This window comes from Salvelinus namaycush, chromosome 19 (assembly GCF_016432855.1).
Source record: "Salvelinus namaycush isolate Seneca chromosome 19, SaNama_1.0, whole genome shotgun sequence".
Classification (NCBI taxonomy): Eukaryota; Metazoa; Chordata; class Actinopteri; order Salmoniformes; family Salmonidae; genus Salvelinus; species Salvelinus namaycush.
The window spans coordinates 50,091,468-50,116,412 of record NC_052325.1 but is presented as its reverse complement, the minus strand read 5'-3'; the positions used below and the strand labels follow the sequence as shown (position 1 = coordinate 50,116,412).

General features: G+C 40.5%; 1 protein-coding gene and 1 long non-coding RNA gene across 5 annotated transcripts in view; one reads left to right on the top strand and one right to left on the bottom strand.

Annotated features, from left to right (window-relative positions):
* The window catches only part of pcbp3 (poly(rC) binding protein 3), a 155,499-nt gene that overhangs the window by 24,835 nt on the left and 105,719 nt on the right, over positions 1-24,945 (top strand). For all 3 annotated transcript variants that reach the window (XM_039015109.1, XM_039015108.1, XM_039015106.1), the window contains exons 2-4: positions 826-918; positions 1,301-1,411; positions 2,334-2,478. The gene's annotated coding sequence lies outside the window, so the exon portion shown is untranslated. The remainder of the gene's footprint in view (positions 1-825; positions 919-1,300; positions 1,412-2,333; positions 2,479-24,945) is intronic.
* Positions 653-24,945, bottom strand: LOC120064492. Of its 2 annotated transcripts, XR_005478604.1 has the most exons (4): positions 24,719-24,945; positions 7,914-8,206; positions 1,268-1,370; positions 653-850 (listed from the first exon to the last, which is right to left on the bottom strand). It is a non-coding gene; the product is annotated as an uncharacterized LOC120064492 (long non-coding RNA). The 2 variants fall into 2 exon arrangements; XR_005478605.1 differs by lacking the exon at positions 7,914-8,206.

Genomic DNA, 24,945 nt, shown 5'->3' with positions numbered 1-24,945 from the left:
GCTGTACTTCTTCATTACACAAAGGAATAACCTCAGCCAATTTCTAAAGACTGTTGACATCCAGTGGAAGCGGTAGGAACTGCAAGAAGGTCCCTTAGAAAACTGGTTTCCCAATGAAAACTCATTGAAAAGAGAGTGATCTCAAAACCAAAAAATTCTGAATGGTTTGTCCTCGCGGTTTCGCCTGCTAAATAAGTTATGTTATACTCACAGACATGATTCAAACAGTTTTAGAAACTTCAGAGTGTTTTCTATCCAAATCGACTAATAATATGCAAAATAAGTTAAGTCTTGGCAAAAATAGTAGAAATGCATGAAATTTGTCATAACATTTCTAAACTGCTCTCTGCCCTATGGCAAAATGTGAAGAATGTCAGAAATGTTGCTTCAAAACTGCAACATTGTCTCTACTACCCATGGAAAAATGTGTAGAATTGCAGGAAATGTACTTTAAAACTTAAATGTTTCTCTGCCGTCAAGAGGGGGGCTACTAAAATGTTTTGCCCCTGAAGTGGGGGGGCAACCAAATCTTGCTTAGGGCCCCCAAAAGGCTAGGGCCGGCCCTGCCTGGGAGGTTGTCTTGAAATGGCTTAACTTAACACATGGACTACGTGTTTTACAGGCTGTAAAACACCACATTGTTATATGAAACGCATTCATTTTATTGATTTGAGACATACTGGTAGAATGTAGGTAAAAACACAGTACAGCATTTATTCTTTCTCTATTAATGAATTGATATTCACGGAGAGTATGAAAGTCAAATGCATAGGGCACTACTTTATTACTGAGGTATTATCTTTAGCTGTGATTTCTTTCTTCCAGTTTTTCCAACGAATCCAATATAAACCTGAAGAGGAACATATTATTGGACACTGTTAAACCATTCGAAGTGGTCACCAAGGAAGCATTGCTCAGGTAAGTACTAATATAGCTGGGTTAATGCTGTGTACCTTAAGTTTCTTAGCTTTTACTTCACATTTAATTTCTTGTCAACATTGATGCCCTTGCCTGCACTTGTCCATAAAATATGGGGGTAGGTCTTGACAAATTAATGTAACTGCCACAGAGTTTTTCAAATTATTTAATAACTGCCCCCTAAAACCAAATTACCTCAAATGTATAACTGGAAATTACAATTACAATGTCAGAGCAAACAATATACTGTATAACAGCACAGCAGAGACATTCACCACTGTAACCCATTATTGTGATGATATATTCTAGTATACCATGTACATGACATTTTACTGTATTCCACCATTACCTCATGACCGTCTGTCCATCTCTCCTGTTCCAGGTGGAACGGCACTGGACAGACAGAAGTCTCCCCAGTCCTCTGGAAGGTTGACAGCACAAGGTCACATGACCTGGAAGAGAAAACCCAGGAGACTTTTGGGATCCCTTTTTGGTGAGAGAACAATCAATGATCTGCCTTTCTCGGCCTGGGTCATGTTCATTAGGTCCACGCAATTGTAAGTGTTATAAAACATTTTGCAATGGGAACCAAAAATAAGCCTTTCTTATTGGACAAGTTCAGGTTTTCCCTCCCATTTTCAGTCCGTTTTCATCATTTTAGTGCCTAATGAACATGACCCAGGTCTCCCTTGAAAAAAGGTATTTGACTTCAATGGGACTTCCTGGTGTAAATTAACATTAAATAAGTATAAAATCAAGAAAAATCCACCTCTCAGCCAAAACCCATGAATATGAACAAAGCTATGATTGATATCTGTAGCAAATAGAAGCTAGGTTAGCCCGTCGAAACTGTAACAAGAATATCTATCTGAGTAGATACGGCAATGCAGCACAGATATGTACATGCACACATGCTTACACACACCATCAGTCAACCATTCAATCAATCACACATGCATTCCCACATATACACAAACAAAAACCTAATCACACATGCATTTAGAAATGCATGCACATGCCCACAACATCCACATAAATACACAGAGAGACAGATTGACATTATAGCTTTGCATCTCTGAATTCATTATAAATGATGCCCCACTATAATTGAAAGAGGAAATGATGGGAAATACATAATGGTGTAGTTTACTGTAATTTTTCCCTAATGAGAGAACTTAGCAAAACGCATGAAGATGAAGTAACCCAGTCCACATGCACATGTGCTTGCCTTTTTGCTCGGTGGCCCTTTTCCTCTTTAGCTAACAGTACATGAAGGCCTTGCCTGAACAAGGTCTGGTCTACTGCCGTAGAGCGTATGAACCAGAAGAGATGACAAGACGCATGCTTTGTGTTTGTCATGTCAATTAGCCCCATCTAGATGTTGACTTTCAATGTTTGGTGCTCTGGCTGTGTAGAATGGGCCGGTTATCAACCTGGAAACAAGTCTAAAGACTGATGAACTGATCTGCACGGAGACGCAGCTGTGCTCGGTCGTCCCCTCTGCTCTCTGCCAAACGGCTCCATTAATGCCCTGAGAACCCACGGCCTAGCGCAACTCTGGTGAGTAAGGCTACCTCATCTCTTTTCTTTTTCTACATGGGGCTCCGAAGAAGCTCTGTACTAATACTACTAATTGGAATTGAGGAATTGGAAATTGGCCTGCAAGGGTTTCCCTGAGTTGGCTGAGTTTAAAATTGGGTATTGACCCCGTCTCCATTCTATACCACGATGTTAGTTTTCCTCTTTTGTTGTGTCCGTCTAGGAAAGCTTTATTCCTGACAGAGACAGAGGTTTTCTGTTAAGTTTTCTCTAACGGTAGTGCTGATAGGCGTCGAGATGGGTGATTTAGGATGGGATGATTCATACTTTTTGATTCAGGATTTTGGTTGCATCTCCTTCTTTGTAAAATACTAAGTTGTACACAGGATTGAAAATGGTTTATAAACCATTTTGCTGATGTTTTGTTTCACTATAACATCATTTTTGATCAGATAAATTACTGGCAAGTCATTTCGAAGAAAAATTGTCCCCAATGTCGCCTGCCCTTACGTGTGGACGAGTGACATACAAAATGTCAGTCGTCGTTATAATCCCTGTGTTGTATCATCCACAAAGTCGTTGCATCACACATTGCTTCCTTTCCACCAGGGATGTTACTCCCCAGGAAGATGTTGTCCTTTTGTCATCCTAACTAGTTTCGCCACATTGGCAGCTTTTGCTCAAGGGTGACCAGTTCAGGAGCTGCCGAGTCATGAGTAAAAATAACTGAGACAGACTCACGCCCAGAGTTCAGCCGTTACTTATGTACATGTTAGATCATAAAGAGATAAAATGGTGAGAGCGAAGCACCAAAAGTTGACTGTATCTTTGGCAAAAGCACAACCTGGTCTCTGAGCATTTTGTATTATTCTGTATGTATATCCGGGACACTCCATTTAGTATGATACCTTACGTGTCCTATGGTATGTATTAATTAGTGGATGTCCATCACCCATTTTGTATAATATGTTACGGATTACAATTTGTATTATATGTTACGAATTTGCAAACGTACAATATGTTACGAATTTTCAAAACATACTATATGTTATGGTTTGGAAACGTACTATATTTACGAATTTGCAAACATATTATATGTTACAAATTAGCAAAATGTACAGTATGTTACGAATTAGCAAAACGTACTATATGCAGGGTTGGGGAGTAACAGATTCCATGTAATCCGTTACATGTAAGGGTTTACAAAAAACCTGTAACTGTCATCCGTTACGTAGCCAGCAAAAATATTGTAATCAGATTTCAGATAATTTTGAAAAACTAGATGATTACTTCAAGGATTACTTTTAAATTCAGAAAGGATGTTTCTCAAATGACATTCAAGAACAGGAATAGGCTTTTGTAGGCTACAGTCCAAGATATGTCTTCCAATGATGCAACTGCTGTCGGCATCCAAAGTTTATCCAACTTGAATAAACGCTTGGAGGTAAGGATGACAGCAGTGGTGTAGCCTACGGCGATACGGATATCACTTATTATTGATATCTATATAGCGCATTGATGTAAATTACATTGCTGCTCTCTCATTTAACTATTTGCGCCTTACGGATTGTGGTTGTTGTGGATGGCTGTTCACAAATCTAAATGTGTATTTGAACCGAATAATGGTTGAAAGAAGTTTAAACTGCCTATCAATCATTGTTTTCAAACCAGTTCACAGACTGTGAAAAATGCGCTCTTGCAACAGCTGCATAGTGCGGATCCCAGCCTATAGAATAAAAGTGAGGCTTTTATTGCTCAATCTAATTCATGCTGATAAAAAAAATCCATAGGCCTAATTGACACATTCTCAAACTCGCACACTTTTGATAGACTTAAAAAGGGGGAATCTGTAGTTGCTACATCCGTTTTTGGACTTATAAAATATAAGTTTGTTTTTCTCCAATGTTTGTAAACATTGGAAATGTAAACAAACACTGTATAACCTCATAACATGGATGGTCAGTCCTTGCATCCATAGCTCTGTCTATTAATCTGAGAGTGGTTACATTTCTCCAGGCCCATCCCTCAGCTTTTTACCAAAACAGAGGCAGGCGACAAAATAGGCTTATAGCAAATGCAGCATATGGCATTCATTTTCACATGTAAATAGCACTTTTTAGTAGTGCTTAAAGCATGCCATTCCAAGAGCGCAGCATTTATTTTTCAACTCGAATCAATGGGTTACAGTTACTAGTTACTATATGTTATGAATTTGTAAAACATATATGTTACAATTTCTAGCTAGTTGGCTAATGTTAGCTAGCTGGCTAACGTTAGCTAGGCTAGGGGTTAAGGCTAAGTTTCGGAGTTAGGTTAAAGGGTTAGGGGAAGGGTTAGCTAAGGGTTAATGTTAGGGTTAAAGGGAGGGTTAGCTAAAATGGTTAAGGTTAGTGGAAGGGTTAGCTAACTTGATAAGTAGTTGGGATTGCTAGACGTTAGTGTTACAGCCCACCAATCCCGACCAACCACCCTACTTTGGTTTTTACCTTATTAAGTAACCATCTGTCTTATGTTACAATACCAAACTCATTTAAGTGTCCCAGGTTAACGTATACAATGTGACATCCAGTCTATGGGACCAGTCTGCAATGCAAGGTAGGTCTACACAAAGGGAGGGTGGTAAACAGTTAGGTCACTCTTCGAGAGATCATGGCTTTCATAGTATTTTCTCATTCTCAAGGATGTGAGAGAATAGGAGCTATTTTACCGTTCTCAGTTTGTCAGAAGTGCAGACATTGCAACGTATACAAATATATATTGGTTCATATAACTGTGGCAGATAGTTATACTGCTAGGACTATGTGCAGGCAGGCAGATGTGGTTGTCTAGGGTTTCTTCTGAGTCTGCACTTTGAGCTGAGTGACGCTCGTGTCAGATGGGCACATTACATAGGGGCCCATCTGCGTGAGAGTGAATGATCAAGATGGGCCAAAGATTAGTCTTTTTAATATCTGTTTGAGTTTTTAACAGCCACCGTCATCATCACTGCTTGGACGAAAGGGGGGAAGGAGGGGGTCGTTTTTTTGTTTTTCTTCTGGATATGTTGCAACTTTTATAAATGCAGCATTTATTAATGTGTTCATAACTCATAAACTAATCTGTCAGACCAGTACACAGGGAGGCAGTCTAATTTCCTCTGCCGTACTCCTTCAACAACTTTGAAATAGTGTGCAGGCACTGGCATTTATCTTGCTCTCCTTAGTACAGAGTACAAACAAAAATACATATTCTCTCTCACACAAACACAGATGCACACAGGCACACACAAGCATGTACGTGCGCACACACATCACTACCTTATCTCTGAGTCATGCTCTAACACTACGTAGAATTTGTCAGACAGTAGTACAGCCTCTACTAGCAACATTATTTTATTTTGCCATTGAGCTTTTACTAGCACAAATCAAATTAATCGCATAATGAGCTTGTATAGGGAACGCTCAATTGACGTAATAATTAAAACACCAGGAGAGGAAATGAAGGCATTAAATGTCATGAGCAGTTTAATGGAGAGGGTGTCTGTTAAACTTTCGCAGATGTAAGGACATAGTCATGTCAGAAGCTGGCAGATTCATTACTTGCCAACAACAGCTGCAAATTCCAATAAACTACAGTACATCACGTTTTGAAGTTCACTTTCATTGGTTTGTCTAACACTATCATGAATCGAGCAACAAAGTTTTATGGGTCAGAATGCAGTATTTATTTAGTTTCATAGCACAAACATTTGTTAGCATGTTTCTCACACTGGCTTTAGCTATGGAGGGATCAGGCCTGCCAAGGCAACTGCATGGGGGGTTGCCTCAGAGGGAGACAACGTCTTCATAGGGCAACAAATTCCCATGATTTGTGAATCTGTTCTGACCAAACACCTAGTGCGATAGCTAAAATGGCTTTGAAAAAATATGATTTCAGCTAACAGTACACTATCTTCCAAAATAACTACATTATGGCATGACCTGGAACACTACAGAGAAGATTTCTAATGCTTCCCCGGTCTGGACACCCTGGAATGATACAGATAAGATTTCTAGCTGCCCACAACCACAACTACTGACCACAACCACAAAACTACTGACCACAACCACAAAACTACTGACCACAACTAATGACCACACAACTACTGAACCACACAACTAATGACCACAGCCACACCACTACTGACCAAAACGACTGACCACAACTACTGACCACAACCACAAAACTGCTGACCAAAACTACTGACCACACAACTAATGACCACAGCCACACCACTACTGACCAAAACTGCTGACCACAACTGCTGACCACAGCTACTGACCACAACCACACACCTACTTACCACAAACACACACCTACTTACCACAAAACTACTGACCCACACTCAGGTCCTTGGTGTAGCAAGCTAGGTCTGGTTCCCACTAGCTCTGGTGTAGCTGTGGTATGCATGATAAATGATCACTACTTAAATATGCATACATTTGCATATAATACCCAACAACAATAATTGTAACTCTTGAACCATTCAAGCAAGAGACACCAAATCAACATTCAGTTTATCCTATCCTATCAACCAACCAGCCAATGTTTTTCATCTACCTACTTTTTAAAATATAACCGGTCACCACCATTACTATCGCAGACACTATCGTACTATAACTTATTTCAAAACCCTAATCCTTTCAAACAAGCACATCACAATTTCCTCCGGAAATGTACTTTTCAATGATCACTGTTAGCCTAAAGAGTTTATTTATTAGCTAGATGTAACGCTCGTCGTTAGGTGGAAGAGAGGAGGACCAAAGCGCAGCGTGGTAAGTGTTCATGTCTTTTTAATAAGCAACACGGAACACTGGAACAAATCAATAAACGAAGAATAACGAACGAAACAGTACCGTGTGGCGAACAAACACTGACACGGCAACAAACACCCACAAACCAAAAGTGAAACCCAGGCTGCCTAAGTATGATTCTCAATCAGGGACAACGATTGACAGCTGCCTCTGATTGAGAATCATACCAGGCCGAACACAAAACCCCAACATAGAAAAACACACATAGACAGCCCACCCCAACTCACGCCCTGACCATACTAAATAAAGACAAAACAAAGGAAACAATTGTCAGAACGTGACACTAGAACTACAGCTAACTATCAGCAGGTCTATATACGAACCTATTCTACATAGTTCTACAACTACCACAAAAATACTTTTAAAAAGGGCTGTCATCAGTTGATGCACCATCATATTTCCATCCCCAAATAATAGCTTAAAACTTTTGAAATCAAACTTGATTTACACTTGAGTTTTACAAAAGTATATTGTGCGTCTATGTATCTGTAAGCATACAAATCCATTTTGATTGATTTAATTAATGAGACTTGCGAAGCAAACATTCCATTCTAAATCTTCATCTCACTCACTCACTCATCCACATCGCGTCCACTGGCGCATAGGGCAATAACAAAGGCACACCTTTTCTGTCTGACTCTGGCCATATTCTCCACCGTGCCCCAGCTCTGCTGATTTGGTTGATTGTTTACCGCCCCTTTGTCTTGGGCCTCCCGCTTTTACACCCACCCTCTGGAGTCCAATGGACACCTATTCTTGGGATGGAGTCTGTACTCTTTCTCAGGGCGTGTCCAATCCAGCTCCAGCGGCGTCTCTTATGTATGGCATCCATGGCTTCCTGCTTCATTTGTCTAAGGAGCTTGGTGTTTGATATTGTGTTTGTGCAGAAGATGTGCATGATTCTCCGGAGACAATTTCTGTGGAAGGCAAATAGTTTTATCAGGTCTGCATCTGTCATTTCCCATCATGCCGAACAATAAAGGACAGTTGCCAGTACACAGTACACACTCTGGTATATTTAGAGTTTTGTGTTTGTGCCAAGTGAACTTCGTAAAGATTGCTCTTTGCTGGTGCCTCCATCATGGCATACAGTGCATTCAGAAAGTATTGGCCTCCCGGGTGGCGCAGTGGTCTCTGCGCCACCAGAGTCTCTGGGTTCGCGCCCAGGCTCTGTCGCAGCCGGCCGCAACCGGGAGGTCCGTGGGGCGACGCACAATTGGCATAGCGTCGTCCGGGTTAGGGAGGGTTTGGCCGGTAGGGATATCCTTGTCTCAGTATGTAAAATGTAATAAAAATGTATGCACTCTACTGTAAGTCGCTCTGGATAAGAGCGTCTGCTAAATGACTAAAATGTAAAAATGTAAAAGTATTCAGACCCCTTGAATTTTTCCACATTTTGTTAGGTTGCAGCCTTATTTTTAAAAATTTTTTTTTTTAACTAGGCAAGTCAGTTAAAAACACATTCCTATTTTCAATGACGGCCTAGGAACAGTGGGTATAATTCCTTGTTCAGGGGCAGAAAGACAGATTTTTACCTTGTCAGCTCGAGGATTCGATCTTGCAACCTTTCGGTTACTAGTCCAACGCTCTAACCACTAGGCTAGCTGCCGCCCCTTATTCTAAAATTAATTAAATAATTTCCCCCCCTTAATCTACACACAATACCCCATAATGACGAAGCAAAAACAGGTTTTAGAGATTTTTGCAAATGTATTAAATAAAAACCTGAAATATCACATTTACATAAATAAGTATTCAGACCCTCTACTCAGTACTTTGTTGAAGCACTTTTGTCAGCGATTACAGCCTTGAGTCTTCTTGGGAATGATGCTACAAGCTTGGCACACCTGTATTTGGGGAATTTCTCCCATTCTTATTTGCAGATTCTCTCAAGCTCTGTCAGGCTGGATGGGGAAAGTTGCTGCACAGCTATTTTCAGGACTCTCCAGAGATGTTCGATCGGGTTCAAGTCTGGGCTCTGGCTGGCCCACTCAAGGACATTCAGAGACTTGTCCCCAATACACTCCTGCGTTATTTTGGCTGTGTGCTTAGGATCGTTGTCCTGTTGGAAGGTGAACTTTCGCCCCAGTCTGAGGTCCTGAGCGCTCTGGAGCAGGTTTTCATCAAGGATCTCTCTGTACTTTGCTCTGTTCATCTTTGCCTCAATCCTGACTAGTCTCCCAGTTCCTGCCGCTGAAAATCATCCCCAGAGCATAATGCTGCCACCACCATGCTTCACTGAAAGGGATGGTGCCAGATTTCCTCCAGACGTGACGCTTGGCATTCAGGCCAAAGAGTTCAATCTTGGTTTCATCAGACCAGAGAATCTTGTTTCTCATGGTCTGAGAGTCTTTTAGGTGCCTTTTGGCAAACTCAAAGAGGGGTGTCATTTGCCTTTTACTGAGGAGTGGCTTCCATCTGGATACTGTACCATAAAGGCCTGATTGGTGGAGTGCTGCAGAGATGGTTGTCCTTTTGGAAGGTTCTCCCATCTCACAGAGGCACCCTGGAGCTCTGTTAGAGTGACCAATGGGTTCTTGGTCACAACCCTGACCAAAGTAACTGTCACGTTCGTTCTCCTCCTCGTCTGAGGAGGAGCATGGATCGGACCAAAACGCAGAGTGATATGAATACATCTTCTTTTATTAGAGACGAAGACGAAACGAACACTATACAAACTAATACAAAAACAATAAACCACGAACGTGAAGCTACAAACGAAAGTGCACACACAAGCTACTAACGTTAGACATAGACAATTACCCACAAATCCCTAACACAAAACAAGCCACCTATATATGATTCTCAAATAGGGACAACGATAGACAGCTGCCTCTGATTGAGAACCATATTAGGCTGAACATAGAAACAGACAAACTAGACACACAACATAGAATTCCCACCCAGCTCACGTCCTGACCAACACTAAACAAGCAAAACACACAAGAACTATGGTCAGGACGTGACTGTAACTTTAGTTAACTACAACAGATCGCAGTTGTAGATTAGAACTTGTTCTCAACTGGCCTACTTGGTTAAATAAAGGTGAAATAAAAAATAAAAACATCCAAACTACTTAGTGAAAAATGATCATATCCAAATCTGTCATAAAATACAAAATTCCAAAAAGAGATCACTCTGGAGTCAGATGTTAACAGAATATGTAATGTAGCCTATTAAACACAAAAACAATGTTTCAAGTGAGAATGAGGCAGTTCTGGTGCAAAATAACTAAATAAAGTATTGCCTACTTCACCAATATTTTATTTTTGCAAAAAAAGTTGTGTAATTCCAGTAGTTACCTACAATGCTACATGGAAAAAAAGGAATTAACTACTGAAAACATGACCAAGATTACAATTTAGTTGAACTACCACCACGCTACTGCAAAATGTGGTTACATTACTAGTTGGGGGGGAAAAGGCCTTTTGTGAATGAACACTCACACTTTACTTTTTTCCCCCTTACTAGCTCTGACTTTGCTGATAGCTACTTATTTAGGATGTTTTTTAAACGTATTATTACGTGGTATATATGGTTTTCCCACCTAGCTATCTTTAGATGAATGCACTAACTGTAACTCACTCTGGATAAGAGCGTCTGCTAAATGACTAAAATGTCAACTAAATGTAGTTCACTATTCCTCAGACACAGTCACACACACACACACACCTCAGTGTGCTGCTCCTTATCTACTTAAAATAAAACTCTTCCGTTTTTTTTCCCACCACGAGTGTCACCTTTCAATATACGAATATGATTATGATTGAGTGTAGCCAGGTTAACACAGTAGATGAATCTGTCAATATGATACGAAGGCTAAAAGGGACACCCGACATCGAGTTCTCTAGTGGGTACTTGCAGGTTGAGAAGCCCAGCAGTTCTAGTGTTACATTTTTAAAAACATTTTAGTCATTTAGGAAACGCTCTTATCCAGAGCGTGCATACATTTGAACTTTTTTTTTCGTAAAAGCTGTCATCACTAGACAGACCATATTTCTCTCCCCAAATAATAGCCTGAAACTTTCTAATTTCTTATGAGTTCCTTCCACCACAACAGCAGGTATTCCAAATCAGAAAGCAAAAAAAGAAAAAGTTGCAGAACCATAATACATTTTCTCTCGTTTCAACACATACTGCATTTTTTGATGGACCACAACAACCAGAAACAGCATGTCAGCAAAGCTTGAATGAGTGAATGGATCTGCAGCAGGGAAATCGACAGGGCATCTGACAACAAGACAAGGTGTCCAATATAATTACATTTGAGTTTCTGAATGAACAGCAGACCTGTGAGTTTCCTACAATACTCTGTACTGTTTGATCATTACATCATCATTCAACAAAAGCAAACTTAATTTACACTGAATGTTTTACGAAGGTAATTAAGCATCTATTTATCTGAAACCCACAGCTTTAATGATTAATAGTTGATTTGCTTTACTAAGAGTGTCGTCTACGTGATCCTTCCTTTTATTCTCATCGTCTGACCGAAGGTCTCTTTGCTCGATGTCTTCCTCCTTTCAGTTCACACGCAACAACTGTAGTTGAGACATTTAATTGGAATGACAGTTGTGTAGCCTACCCAGCAAACAGGAAATGTCTGAGGACATTCGGCAATATTCCCATTAGGTTCCTTAAGGCTGACGTTCTGAGAACATTTTAAGAACGTTGCGCGATGGTCCCAAGGGAACCTTCTCTGGGGGACCTTTGTGCAGTTCTCTGTAAGTTCCCAGGACATCACTGAGGACCATGTCAAGGACCTTTTTTAGGATGTTCTCAGGACTTTCATTTTACTAGTCCTTAGGACGTCGCATGATGGTCCCAAGGGAATGTTCTCTGGGGGACCTTTCTATAGTTCCCGGTTTGACCCGGGGGCGTTTTTAGGACTTTCTTGGGACGTTGTGTCATGGTCCCCTGGAGGTTTTTGTCACGTGATGGTCCCAGGTGTTCCAAACTATTGTAAGTAAAGTAATGAAATGCTGTTCAGCTAAAATAGTAAAAAAAAAAAAAAATCTATGACAGTATGATTACATTTGACATGATCACTTAGTACTTGACTTAGTTTTCAGTTAATCTGACAATTCTCTCATTGGGTTTTCGGTATAGTTGTCTAATGTTGGTGGGGACTATTATTCTGTTACTCCTGAATCACTACGATAATTAAAAATATAGTAGTTTTCTTCATTGTATTTTTAACAGAGCTGAGATGTACTTTGAAGTGCAAAGTGTAGGAATAGGCTTACAGGTGAAATCAGTCATTGATAGACAGTGGCGTAGCAGGAAGATCGTCATGTTCAAATCCCAGGTGAACAAAAATGACTGTATGAACAAACATACACTTTGACATACATGATTACATAGTGTTTTCTAATTACATATTTGACACACAATGTTAAAAGCACTGTGTGCGTGTGTGGGGGGGTCCCTAGCATTGCCAAAAGACAAAAAGCTGTGACTCATCAAAAAATTAGTGACTCATCAATCAGGACCTTGATGGGCTTGGCAACAGTAAAAAGGGATTAAGTGTAATGAAACTAGTTACAGTGCCTTCAGAATGTATTCATACCCTTGACTTATTCAAATCAACCTTTATTTATATAGTACATTTCAGACATGAATGCAACGCAGTGCGCTTCAGACATTTTTTTTTATTTAACCTTTATTTAACCAGGCAAGTCAGTTACGAACAAATTCTTATTTCCAATGACGGCCTACCATGGCCAAACCCTAACCCTGAAGACGCTGGGCCAATTGTGCACCGACCTTTGGAACTCCCAATCACGGCCGGTTGTGATACAGCCTGGAATCAAACCAGGTCCTGTAGTGACGTTTTTAGCACTGAGATGCAGTGCCTTAGACCGCTACGCCACTCGGGAGCCCTCTGAATGCAACGCAATGCGCTTCACAGTAAAAACATAAATGTTTACTACACAACAAACATAAGAGGATGAAGAAAAAAAGACTGCCAAAAATTGAAAGACATAAAAAGCACCATAAGTAAAAGCAAAGCTAAAAAGGTGTGTTTTTAAGATCTCTTTTAAATACAGAATGTCCACAGTTTCAACCCCCCTCAGGTTCTCTGGCAGGCTATTCCAGAGGCAGGGGGCATAGTAACTAAAGGCTGCCTCTCCATGCCTCTTGGTCCTAGGCTTTGGGATAGTTAAAAGGCCAGTACCAGAGGACCTGAGGGACCTACTGGGTACATGACTCAAAAGCATGTCTGACATGTATTGGGGTGTACAATCGTGGATTGATTTAAAAACAAATAGAAGAATCTTAGAATTAATTCTAAAACTCACAGGCAGTCAGTGTAGAGACCTTAAAACCGGTGTAATGTGTGCTCTCTGTCTGGTCAGTACCTGTGCTGCAGGCATTCTGTAAGTTTTGCAGTTGACCAAATGACCTTCTTGGGTAGACCAGACAGGAGAGCATTACAGTAATCAAGCCTGCTTGTAATAAAAGTATGGATTCGTCTCTCTGTATCAGCCGGAGATAGAAACGGCCACACCTTGGCAATGTTCCTCAGGTGGTAAAAAGCTATTTTAGTCACATTCCTAATGTGTGATTCGAAATCGAGTTCAGAATCTAAAATGATACCTAGGTTTTTTTACCTGGTGTTTTATCTTTATTGCCCATTAATTAAAATGTGCGGCCAAATTCTCTCTCTGTGCTTTGGCTCCAATAATAATTACCTCTGTGTTGTCTTGATTTAGCTGCAGGAAGTTGTGAGCCATCCAAGTATATAAAATCACTAATACAGTCTAATAATGTATTTGTGCAGCTAAAATCCTCTGGGGAAACACAAATGTGAAGTTGTGTATTGTTTGCTTAGCAAATTTTTTCTCTAACCCATCTACACACAATACCCCATAATGACAACGGTAAAACATGTTATTAGAAATGTTTGCAACCACTGGTCACCGATATGTGAAAATGTTCATATTTGCTCCTACAACCTTAGACATCAATTATTGCAATTCAAAAGAATCCATAGGATTTACTACCCTCCTGCCAGAATGTACAATATGTACTGTATGTTTAATCTCTGTTGGAGATGAAAAAAACGAATCAGGAACCCTATTGCATATGCTGTGTTCCTGTGACAAACTGACACTATTTTTGGATGTCTGTGCTATCATATAATTTTGTCTAGGAATTTATATCCATCCATCTTCATGATTATGTCTGTAGGGAAATGTAAATATTGGTGACCATAAAAATGAATAGCTATCAATTGGAAAGCATCATACTCGCCATCAATAACGAACTGGAAGCTGGACTATTAGATGCTATGTTTGATCAAATTAAGCAAAAAAAATAAATACATTTGATCAAATCTAGAAACCTTACATTGATTCTTGAGGAGTGTGACATTTCCCAACAGACATAATCACGTTTGATATATACTTTGTATTGAAAGGGGTAATGTAATGTTGACCACAGTGCATAGCACTACATTCTGCACACACCCCCTCCAAATTAAAAAAATGATCATTAGTTAGGGCCTATGAAATCTGTTACATTTTTTGCCTGGTTCCATTTTGTTCTTTGCCAAATTGCGTTTTCTCTATTTAGTTTTTCCAGGTTTCTGTTTTTTTCAGGTTTTTGCTCTCAAAATCACTTAATAGAAAAACAACTACATTTGTCCACAACAATGCTGAAAACCACATCAAGATACCAGTTTTGAGGTCTGGTAAAAATCAGAGAAATTGAGTTTTGGGTGTAGTTACCCTTTAATTCAAGTGCACACCTAGCAAGAGGCTGTTTATTTTTGTTGCGCACATTCAAAATAAAATAGAAAAATAATCCTTAGTATGCCTGTATTAAAACAATTCCAAATAGCTTAGTAGTTCAGAGGAAGGCCCTAAAAATTGTCAAAGACTCCAGCCACCCTAGTCATAGATTGTTCTCTCTGGTACCGCAAGAGGCTTCTTAACAGCTTCTACCCCCAAGCCATAAGACTCCTGAACAGTGGCTACCCACCTATTTGCATTGCCGCCCACCCTCTTTTATGCCACTGCTACTTTCTGTTATTATCTATGCATAGTCACTTTAATAACTCTACCTACATGTACATATTACCTCAATTACCTCGACTAACTGTTGCCCCCGCACATTGACTCTGTACCAGTACCCCCTGTATATAGTCTAGCTATTGTCATTTTACTGCTGTTTCTACTTTTATTTCTTATTATTCATATTTTTAAACTGCATTGTTGGTTAGGGGCTTGTAAGTAAGCATTTCACTGTAATACACCTGTTGTATTCGGCACATGTGACTAATAACATTTGATTTTGCAGTAGCTTGGTGGTGGTTGAACTAAATTCAAATCCAGGTAATGTTTTCAGTAGTGAATTACTTTTTTGCCATGTAGCATGGAACTACACACTACTTTTTTTGCTCAACTAAAATATGGGTGAAGTAGGCAAACCTTACAAAAACAATTTGTTGCAGCAAACTTCCTGCAAGTTTGGGGCAAATTTGCTGCAAACTAAATAGTGTTCCACAAAATGTTGCCAGAAGTTTGCAAATGTTTGCCACTAGTGGTGAATCTGCAGCAAACCTTTAGCAACAATGACAAACAATTCTCTCAAGATTCTATTGGAACCTTTGGCAACAATATTTATTGCCACTAGTGGCAAACAGTTTACCAGAAGTTGTTTCTGTTGAACAAATGAGTTCCAAGACCAGTAACTGTTGACGACCAGTCAGGGGGAGAAGAAAAATCTGTTGAAAAATGGAAACCAAGCTACTGAAGCTGTCTGGTGAGTGCCTAACTTACATGTTTTATGGGATAGAGTGAAACACATTTTGGTGCTGTAACAGTTTCAATCTGTCAGCACCACTAACTGGCTAGCCAATGTTTTGTACAGTGTATAAGGGTGTGTATAGAATGTATGGACAGTATATGAATAGAAAAGGTGTATACAGTGGTATTTATATAGGATTAGCCTTGGCTAGTATACAGTATGTACAGTGCCTTCAGAAAGTATTCACACCCCTTTAATTTTCCACATTTTGTTATATTACAGCCTAAATATAACATTTATTAAATTGTGATTAGTGACACAATACTCCATAATGTCAAAGAAGATTATTTTTTGTTGTTGTTGAAATTAATACAAAATGTCCTTCGTCAATGTCTTGAGTCAATAAGTATTCACATTTGTTATGGTAAGACTAAATAAGTTCAGGAGGAAAAATGTGCTTAACAAATTGCATAATAAGTTGTGTGGACTCATTCTGTGTTCAATAAGTGTTTATCATGATTATTTGAATGATTACCCCATCTCTGTACCCCACACATACGATTATCTGTAATGTCCCTCAATCGATCAGTGAATTTCCAGCACAGATTTAACCACAAAGACCAGGGAGGTTTTTCAATTCCTTGCAAAGAAGGACAGCGATTGGTAGATGTGTAATTTTTTTGTTGTTGCTGAATATCCCTTTAAGCATGGTGAAGTTATTAATTAGGCTTTGGATGGTGTATCAATACACCCAGTCACTACAAAGACACAGGCTTCCTTCCTAACTCAGTTGCCGAAGAGAAAGGAAACTGCTCAGGGATTCCACCTTTTTTTTTTCACTTATTTTTTAGATAGATAGAGTTTAATAGATAGAGTTTAATGGTTGTGATATGAGAAAACTACTGAAGATCAACATTGTAGTTACTCCACAATACTAACCTAATTGACAGAGTGAAAAGAAGGAAGCCTGTACAGAATACAAATATTCCAAAACATGCATCCTGTTTGCAACAAGGCGCTAAAGTAATTCTGTCCTGAATACAAAACATTATGTTTGGGTCAAATCCAACACAACACATCACTGAGTATAACGTAATATTTCAAGCATGGTGGTGGCTGCATCATGTTATGGGTATGCTTGTCATCGGTAAGGACTAGGGAATCTTTTAGGAAATAAAGAAACTGAATACTGTGACATGGTGAGGTTGGACCCAGGTGCAGAAAAGAGACCATAAATCAGTGGTTAAGGATAAATAATACGTATACATAATACTTATGTATACTAAGACACGGTAGCCACAGGATCACCGTACACTTGAAAAAACAACAAACAAAGTCTCAAACTCACTCGGGACACAAATGCACATGGTAAACAATTCAAGCTTCTGCAAAAGAGAAACAGAAAACACTCCTCTTTTAAAGGGGAAATCATAATGAGTAATAGAACACACCCAAGTGTCATAATTGTCTCTAGGATGGTCTCTGCCGCCCTCTGCTGACAGATGGAGCCATGACAAATACAGCTATAAGCACAGGCAAAATCCTAGAGCATAAACTGCTTCAGTCTACTTTCCAACAGACACTGGGAGACAAATTCACAATTTTTTTATTTTTTTTATATATTTTTTTAAATGTTTTATCCCATTTTCTCCCCAATTTTCGTGGTATCCAATCGCTAGTAATTACTATCTTGTCTCATCGCTACAACTCCCGTACGGGCTCGGGAGAGACGAAGGTCGAAAGCCATGCGTCCTCCGAAGCACAACCCAACCAAGCCGCACTGCTTCTTAACACAGCGCGCCTCCAACCCGGAAGCCAGCCGCACCAATGTGTCGGAGGAAACACCGTGTACCTGGCCCCCTTGGTTAGCGCGCACTGCGCCCGGCCCGCCACAGGAGTCGCTGGAGCGCGATGAGACAAGGATATCCCTACCGGCCAAACCCTCCCTAACCCGGACGACGCTATGCCAATTGTGCGTTGCCCCACGGACCTCCCGGTCGCGGCCGGCTGCGACAGAGCCTGGGCGCGAACCCAGAGACTCTGGTGGCGCAGTTAGCACTGCGATGCAGTGCCCTAGACCACTGCGCCACCCGGGAGGCCCACAAATTCACCTTTTAACAGGACAATCACCTAAAACACAAGGCCAAATCTACACTGGAGTTTCTTACCAAGATGTCATTGAATGTTCCTGAGTGGCCTAGTTACAGTTTTGACTTAGATTTTCAAGCCAATTTAATCAAATCAAATTCAAATCAAATGTATTTATATAGCCCTTCTTACATCAGCTGATATCTCAAAGTGCTGTACAGAAACCCAGCCTAAAACCCCAAACAGCAAGCAATGCAGGTGTAGAAGCACGGTGGCTAGGAAAAACTCCCTAGAAAGGCCAAAACCTAGGAAAGGCCAAAACCTAGGAAGAAATGTAATTATGGCAAGACTTGAAAATGGCTGTCTAGCAATGATCAACAATCAACTTGACAGAGCTTGAAGATCTAAAAAAAGAATAATGTGCAAATATTGTACAATCCAGTTGTGCAAAACTCTAAGAGACGTACCAAAAAAGACTGAAAGCTGTAAATCGCCACCAAAAGGTGCTTCTACAAAGTATTGACTCAAGGGTCTGTATTTCATTTGAAATAAATTTCCTAAAATTTCTAAAAACATTTTCACTTTGTCATTATGGGCTATTGTGTGTAGATTGGTGAGAAAAAATATATTTAATCCATTTTAAATTCAGGCTGTAACAAACAATGTGGAATAAGTCAAGGGGTATGAATACTTTCTGAAGGCGCTGTATGAAGTGGGTAAAGCAGTATGTATACATCATTAAAGTGACCTGTGTTCAATGACTACGTTCATAGGGTGGCAGGATAGTGTACCAGGTGGTAGCCAGCTAGTAACAGTGACTAAGTTCAGGGGCTGTCTAGTGGTGACTAGTCTGATGGCCTGGAGGTCCCAGCTTTGAATCACCTGTACGGTCTCTGCTTTCTAGATGGTAAAGGAGTGAACAGGCCGGGGCCCGGATGGCTGAGTTCATTGATGATCTTCTTGGCCTTCCTGTGACACTGGGTGCTGTAGATGTCCTGTAGGCCAGGCAGTATGCCCCTGGTGATGCGTTGGGTTGACCACACCATCCTCTGGAGAGCCATGCAGATGGTGCAATTGCCGTACCAGTGGGTGATACAGCCCCACAGGATGCTCTCAATGGTACATCTGTAGAAGTTTGTGAGGATCTTAGGGGCCAAGACAAATTTCTTCAGCCTGCTGAGGTAATGTTGCGCCTTCTTCTCCACACTGTTTGCGTGGATGGACCATTTCAGGTTGTCATTGATGTGTATGCCGAGGAACTTGAAGCTTTTCACCCTCTCCACTGCGGCACCGTCGATGTGGATGGCGACGTGCGCTCTCTGCTGTCTCCTGAAGTCCACGATCAGCTCCTTTCATTTTGTTGACGTTAAGGGAGAGGATATTTCCCTGGAATCACTCTGCCAGTGCCCTCACCTTCTCCCTGTAGGCTGTCTCGTCGTTGTTGGTAATCAGGCTTAGCACTGTTGTATTTTCAGCAAACTTGATAATTGAGTTGGAGACGTGCATGGCCACGCAGTCTTGAGTGAACAGAGAGTACAGGAGGGGGCTGAGTAAGCACGCTTGTGGGGCCCCCGTGTTGAGGATCAGCGTTGCGGAGGTGATGTTGCCTACCTTCACCATTTGGGGTTGGCCCGTCAGGAAGTCCAAGACCCAGTTGCACTTGACAGGGTTAAGACCCAGGGCCCCGAGCTTAGTGATGAGCTTGGAGGGCACTATGGTGTTGAAGGCTGAGCTGTAGTCGATGAACAGCATTCTTATGTAGGTATTCCACTTGTCCAGATGGGATACGGCAGTGTGCAGTGCGATTGCATTATTTGTGGATCTGTTGGGGCGGTATGCAAATTGTAGTGGGTCTAGGTTGTCGGGTAAGGTGGAGTTGATATGATCCTTAACTAGCCTCTCAAAGCATATCATTATGACAGAAGTGAGTGATACAAGTGATAGTCATTTAGTTCAGTTACCTTCACTTTCTTTGGTACAGGAACAATGGTGGACATCTTGAAGCAAGTGGGGACAACAGACTGGGATAGGGAGAGATTGAATATTTCCCTAAACACTCAAGCCAGCTGGGCTCATGCTCTGAGGATGCGGATTGGGATGCCATCTGGGCTGGCAGCTTTGCGAGTGGTAACGTGCTTAAACCCTTCAATGGATTCTTCCAGGTTAATTCTGAGATCCATCTACACTACCGGTCCAAAGTTTTAGAACACCTACTCATTCAAGGGATTTTCTACATTGTATAATAATAGTGAAGACATCAAAACTATGAAATAACCCATATGGAATCATGTAGTAACCAATCAAGTGTTCAACAATTCAAAATATATTTGAGATTCTTCATATTGCCAACCTTTGCCTTGATGAAAGCTTTGCGCACTCTTGGCATTCGCTCAAACAGCTTCACCTGGAATGCTTTTCCAATCCTCTTGAAGGAGTTCCCACATATGCTGAGCACTTGTTTGCTGCTTTTCCTTCACTCTGCAGTCCAACTCATCCAAACCATCTCAATTGGGTTGAGGTCGGGTGATTGTGGAGGCCAGGTCATCTGATGCAGCATGCCATCACTCTCCTTGGTAAAATAGCCCTTACACAGCCTGAAGGTGTGTTGGGTCATTGTCCTGTTGAAAAACACATGATAATACCACTAAGCCCAAACCAGATGGGATGGCGTATCGCTGCAGAATGCCGTGGTAGCCAAGCTGGTTAAGAGTGCCTTGAATTCTAAATAAATCACAGATAGTGTCACCAGCAAAGCACCCGCACACCATAACACCTCCTCCTCCATGCTTTACGGTGGGAAATACAGATGCGGAGATCATCCGTTCACCCACACTGAGTCTCACAAAGATATGGCGGTTGGAACCAAAATTCCAATTTGGACTCCAGACCAAAGGACAAATTTCCACCGGTCTAATGTTCATTGCTCGTGTTTCTTGGCCCAAGCAGGTCTCTTCTTATTATTGGTGTCCTTTAGTAGTGTTTTATTTGCAGCAATTTCAACCATGAAGGCCTGATTCAAACAGTATCCTCTGAACAGTTGATGTTGAGATGTGTCTGTTACTTGAACTCTGAAGCATTTATTTGGGCTGCAATTTCTGAGGCTGGTAACTCTAATAAACTTATTCTCTACTTTCTCTACTAATGAACTTATCCTCTAGGTAAACTCTGTGTCTTCCATTCCTGTGGCAGTCATGAGAGCCAGTTTCATCATAGCACTCATTTCATCATAGCACTCATTGACTGACCTTCATGTCTTAAATTAATGATGAACTGTCGTTTCACCTTTGCTTATTTGAGCTGTTCTTGCCATAATATGGACTTGATATTTTACCAAAAAGGGCTATTTTCTGGATAACCCCTCTACCTTGTCACAGCACAACTGATTGGCTCAAACGCATTAAATAGTTAAGAAATTCCACAAATGAACTTAAGGCACACCTGTTAACTGAAATTTATTGCAGGTGACTACCTCATGAAGCTGGTTGAGGGAATGCCAAGAGTGTGCAAAGCTGTCATCAAGGCAAAGGGTGGCAATTTGAAGATTCTCAAATATATAAAATATATTTTTTTATTTGTTTAACACTTTTTTGGTTATTACATGATTTCATATGTCTTATTTCACAGTTTTGATGTCTTCACTGATATATTATAATGTAGGAAATAGTAAAATAAAGAAAAACCCTTGAATGAGTAGGTTCTAAAAACTTTTGACCGGTAGTGTATATACCACTGCAAAGATACTGCGATAATCTTCACCCTCCCCACCTCACGTAGTCAATTTTCTATCAGATACAGATGTTCCATACTCTGGAATGCTAATCTTCACATTACCAAAACCTCATCCCTCAATAACTTCAAGCGAAGACTGGGGTTCAGCCTGTTGAACCAAACTACTCGGTAATCTCCTCCATATAGCCCAACTCTCACACACACACACACATTTAAACAAAACATACTGTTTTTGTTTGGTGATTGCTGTTCGGTTCATTTGTACATTTTTGATTAGTGGATTTTGTTATATTTTAAAAAACGTTTTTATATATTGTTTTTTGTGTTGTGGTTTTTATATAAGCCTTTGGGCTTCCAACCACACACCGTTTAATATATTTTTTAAAAATCTGTATTGTTGTTTATCACTTATTTTCTTTGGTGCAAATAAATTACATCTTTATTAAAATTGTTTGGATATGATTTAGAAAGAAATATCTTTGGTCCCACAATTGACAGTGCATGCCAGAGCAGAAAATATACCATGAAGTCCAAGGAACTGTCCGTAGATCTCTGAGATAGAATTGTGATGAGGCATATAGTATATTTGGGCAAGGGTATAAAACAATATCTAGAGTGTTGAAAGATTCCTAGAGCACATTGGTCTCCATCATTTGGAAATAGAAAAAATATGGAACTACCCAGACTGCTTAGAGCTGGCCGAATGAGCAAACTGAGCAACAGGACCTTGGTCAGGGAGGTGACCAAGAACCCAATGACCAGAACTACAGAGTTCCTTGGCTGAGATGGGAGAACCTGCCAGAAGGACAACTGTCTCTACAGCACTTCACCAATCTGGGCTTCATGGGAGAGTGGCCAGATGGAAGCCACTCCTGAGAAAAAGGCACATGGCAGTGCACCTGGAGTTTTCAAAAAGCCACGTGAAAGACAGAGCATAAGGCAAAATATTTTATGATCTGATGAGAAAAAAATAGAACTATTTGGCCAGATTCAAAAAAAAAAATCTTTAGTTTTTGTTGTCATTTTATTTTTCATTTTTTTCTCCCCAATTTTGTGCCAGCCGCTCCAATGTGTCCTATGAAAAACCCTGTACAACAGGCGACCAACTAGCGACGTGTCAGCATGCATGTGCCCGGGCCGCCACAGGAGTCACTAGACCGCGATGGGACAAGGACATCCCGGGCAGCCAAACCCTCCCTAACCCCGGACGACGCTGGGCCAATTGTGCGCCACCTCATGGGTCTCCCGGTCACAATCCGGCTGCATGTCTGAAGAAAACCAGGCACAGCTCATCACCCCTACTGTGAAGCATGGTGGTGGCAGAATCATGCTATTAAGATGCTTTTCAATGGCAGGGACTGGGAGACTGGTAAGCATAGAGAGAACAATGAATGGAGTCAAATACAGGCAAATCGTTGGTGAGAATCTGCTTCATAGTGCAAAGGACCTTAGACAGAGGTGACCCCAAGCATACAGCCAAAAAAACGCTGTAATGGCTTCAGAACAAGAATGTGAAAGTCCTTGAGTGGCCCAGCCAAAGCCCAGACTTTAATCCGTTGAAGATTGCTGTTCACCGCTGCTCCCCATCTAATTTAAGAACTTTAAAAAAGTTCTGCAAGGAAGAATGGGAGAAAATACCCAAAACCAGATGTGCCAAACTGATACAGACATACCCAAGATGACTCAAAGCTGATACAGACATACCCAAGATGACTCAAAGCTGTAATCACCGCCAAAGGTGCTTCTACGAAGTATTGACTCGGGTGTGAATACTTATGAGATATTTCTGTATTTCATTTGCCAAAATTTCTAAAACATGTTTTCACTTTGTCATTATGGGGTATTGTGTATAGATGGGTGAGATAGAAAAATGTATTTAATCCATTTTAAATTCAGGCTGTAACACAACAAAATGTGGAATACGTCAAGGGGTATGAATACTTTCTGAAGGCACTGTAGGCTACCTAAAGTTTAGAAATATAATTTTAAAATGGTCTGAGAAGAACAACATTGACAGGGCAATTCAAGCATAGCCAATATGCAGTGATAATGTATTGCTATGGAACAGTTTAATAGTTGAATTTTGCATAGGCTTACATTTAAGTAATGTTCAAAAACAATAGCGGATGTGCATAAAGATGTTGGGCCTCATGCACTTACCACAAATTCCATATTTGCTAAGTTTGCCTTATTGTACATCGTTACTCTTTTTATGTTTCGGCATTATCACAGTATACGTGATCACAATTTTAGCTCAAAGACGCCGGCAGTTTGAAAAACTGAAAGTCGATTGTTGCTGATTTACAGTCCCATTGAATCATGTTGTGCGCTGTAGTTTAAAAACTATTTTGGATAGTGCTTAAACGATGACGTCATATCTGAATTCCATCTTCATGCACGTTCGCCATTCAGAGCAGTAGGTTAGATCTCAGCCTGCATTTTGACTCAAAGTGATCTCGACCCAGAAAAGTTGGTGACTACTTCTTTAAATACTGTGATACATCCGTATTAAAATTCCGTATTAAAATTCTGATTCTTTTGTATTTAAAATATACTTCCACAATAACCTCAGATCTGGTTCAAGTTTAAACAAAGTTAACCATAACTCATTAAAGACACATGTTAATGCTAGGCTAGCTAACCGGCTAATAATAGCAATGCTCAACATTGACTTTAAAAGGCGTCATTTTGTCTAATGTTATCTAATGGGGCGTGCACAATCGCTTTTAGATCAGTAAAAAAGTACAAAAAACGTTATCCAAGTTTTACTAATAAACATTTAGCCTCCTATATCCTCTTAGTTGTGGTTGCGTACAGAACTAAACAGATAAAAGAAGACAGGGTGGAAGGCAACTTACCTCCATTGATGCCAGGCCGAAAATAAAGAAGCTAGGTATTTTTTGATCCAAAGTGGTCTGATGTGATGACGCCTCCTTTCGTGGGGGTCATACCCGGGTCGTGGGGGTCACAACCGGGTGTGAACGCAGTCTCTTATAAAATAAAAATACATCTTCTGGCAGAATGTGGGCGCTAGCCTCTGCGCTATCAAAGAGAATGTAGTCTCGCGAAACTTCCAGATGGTTGT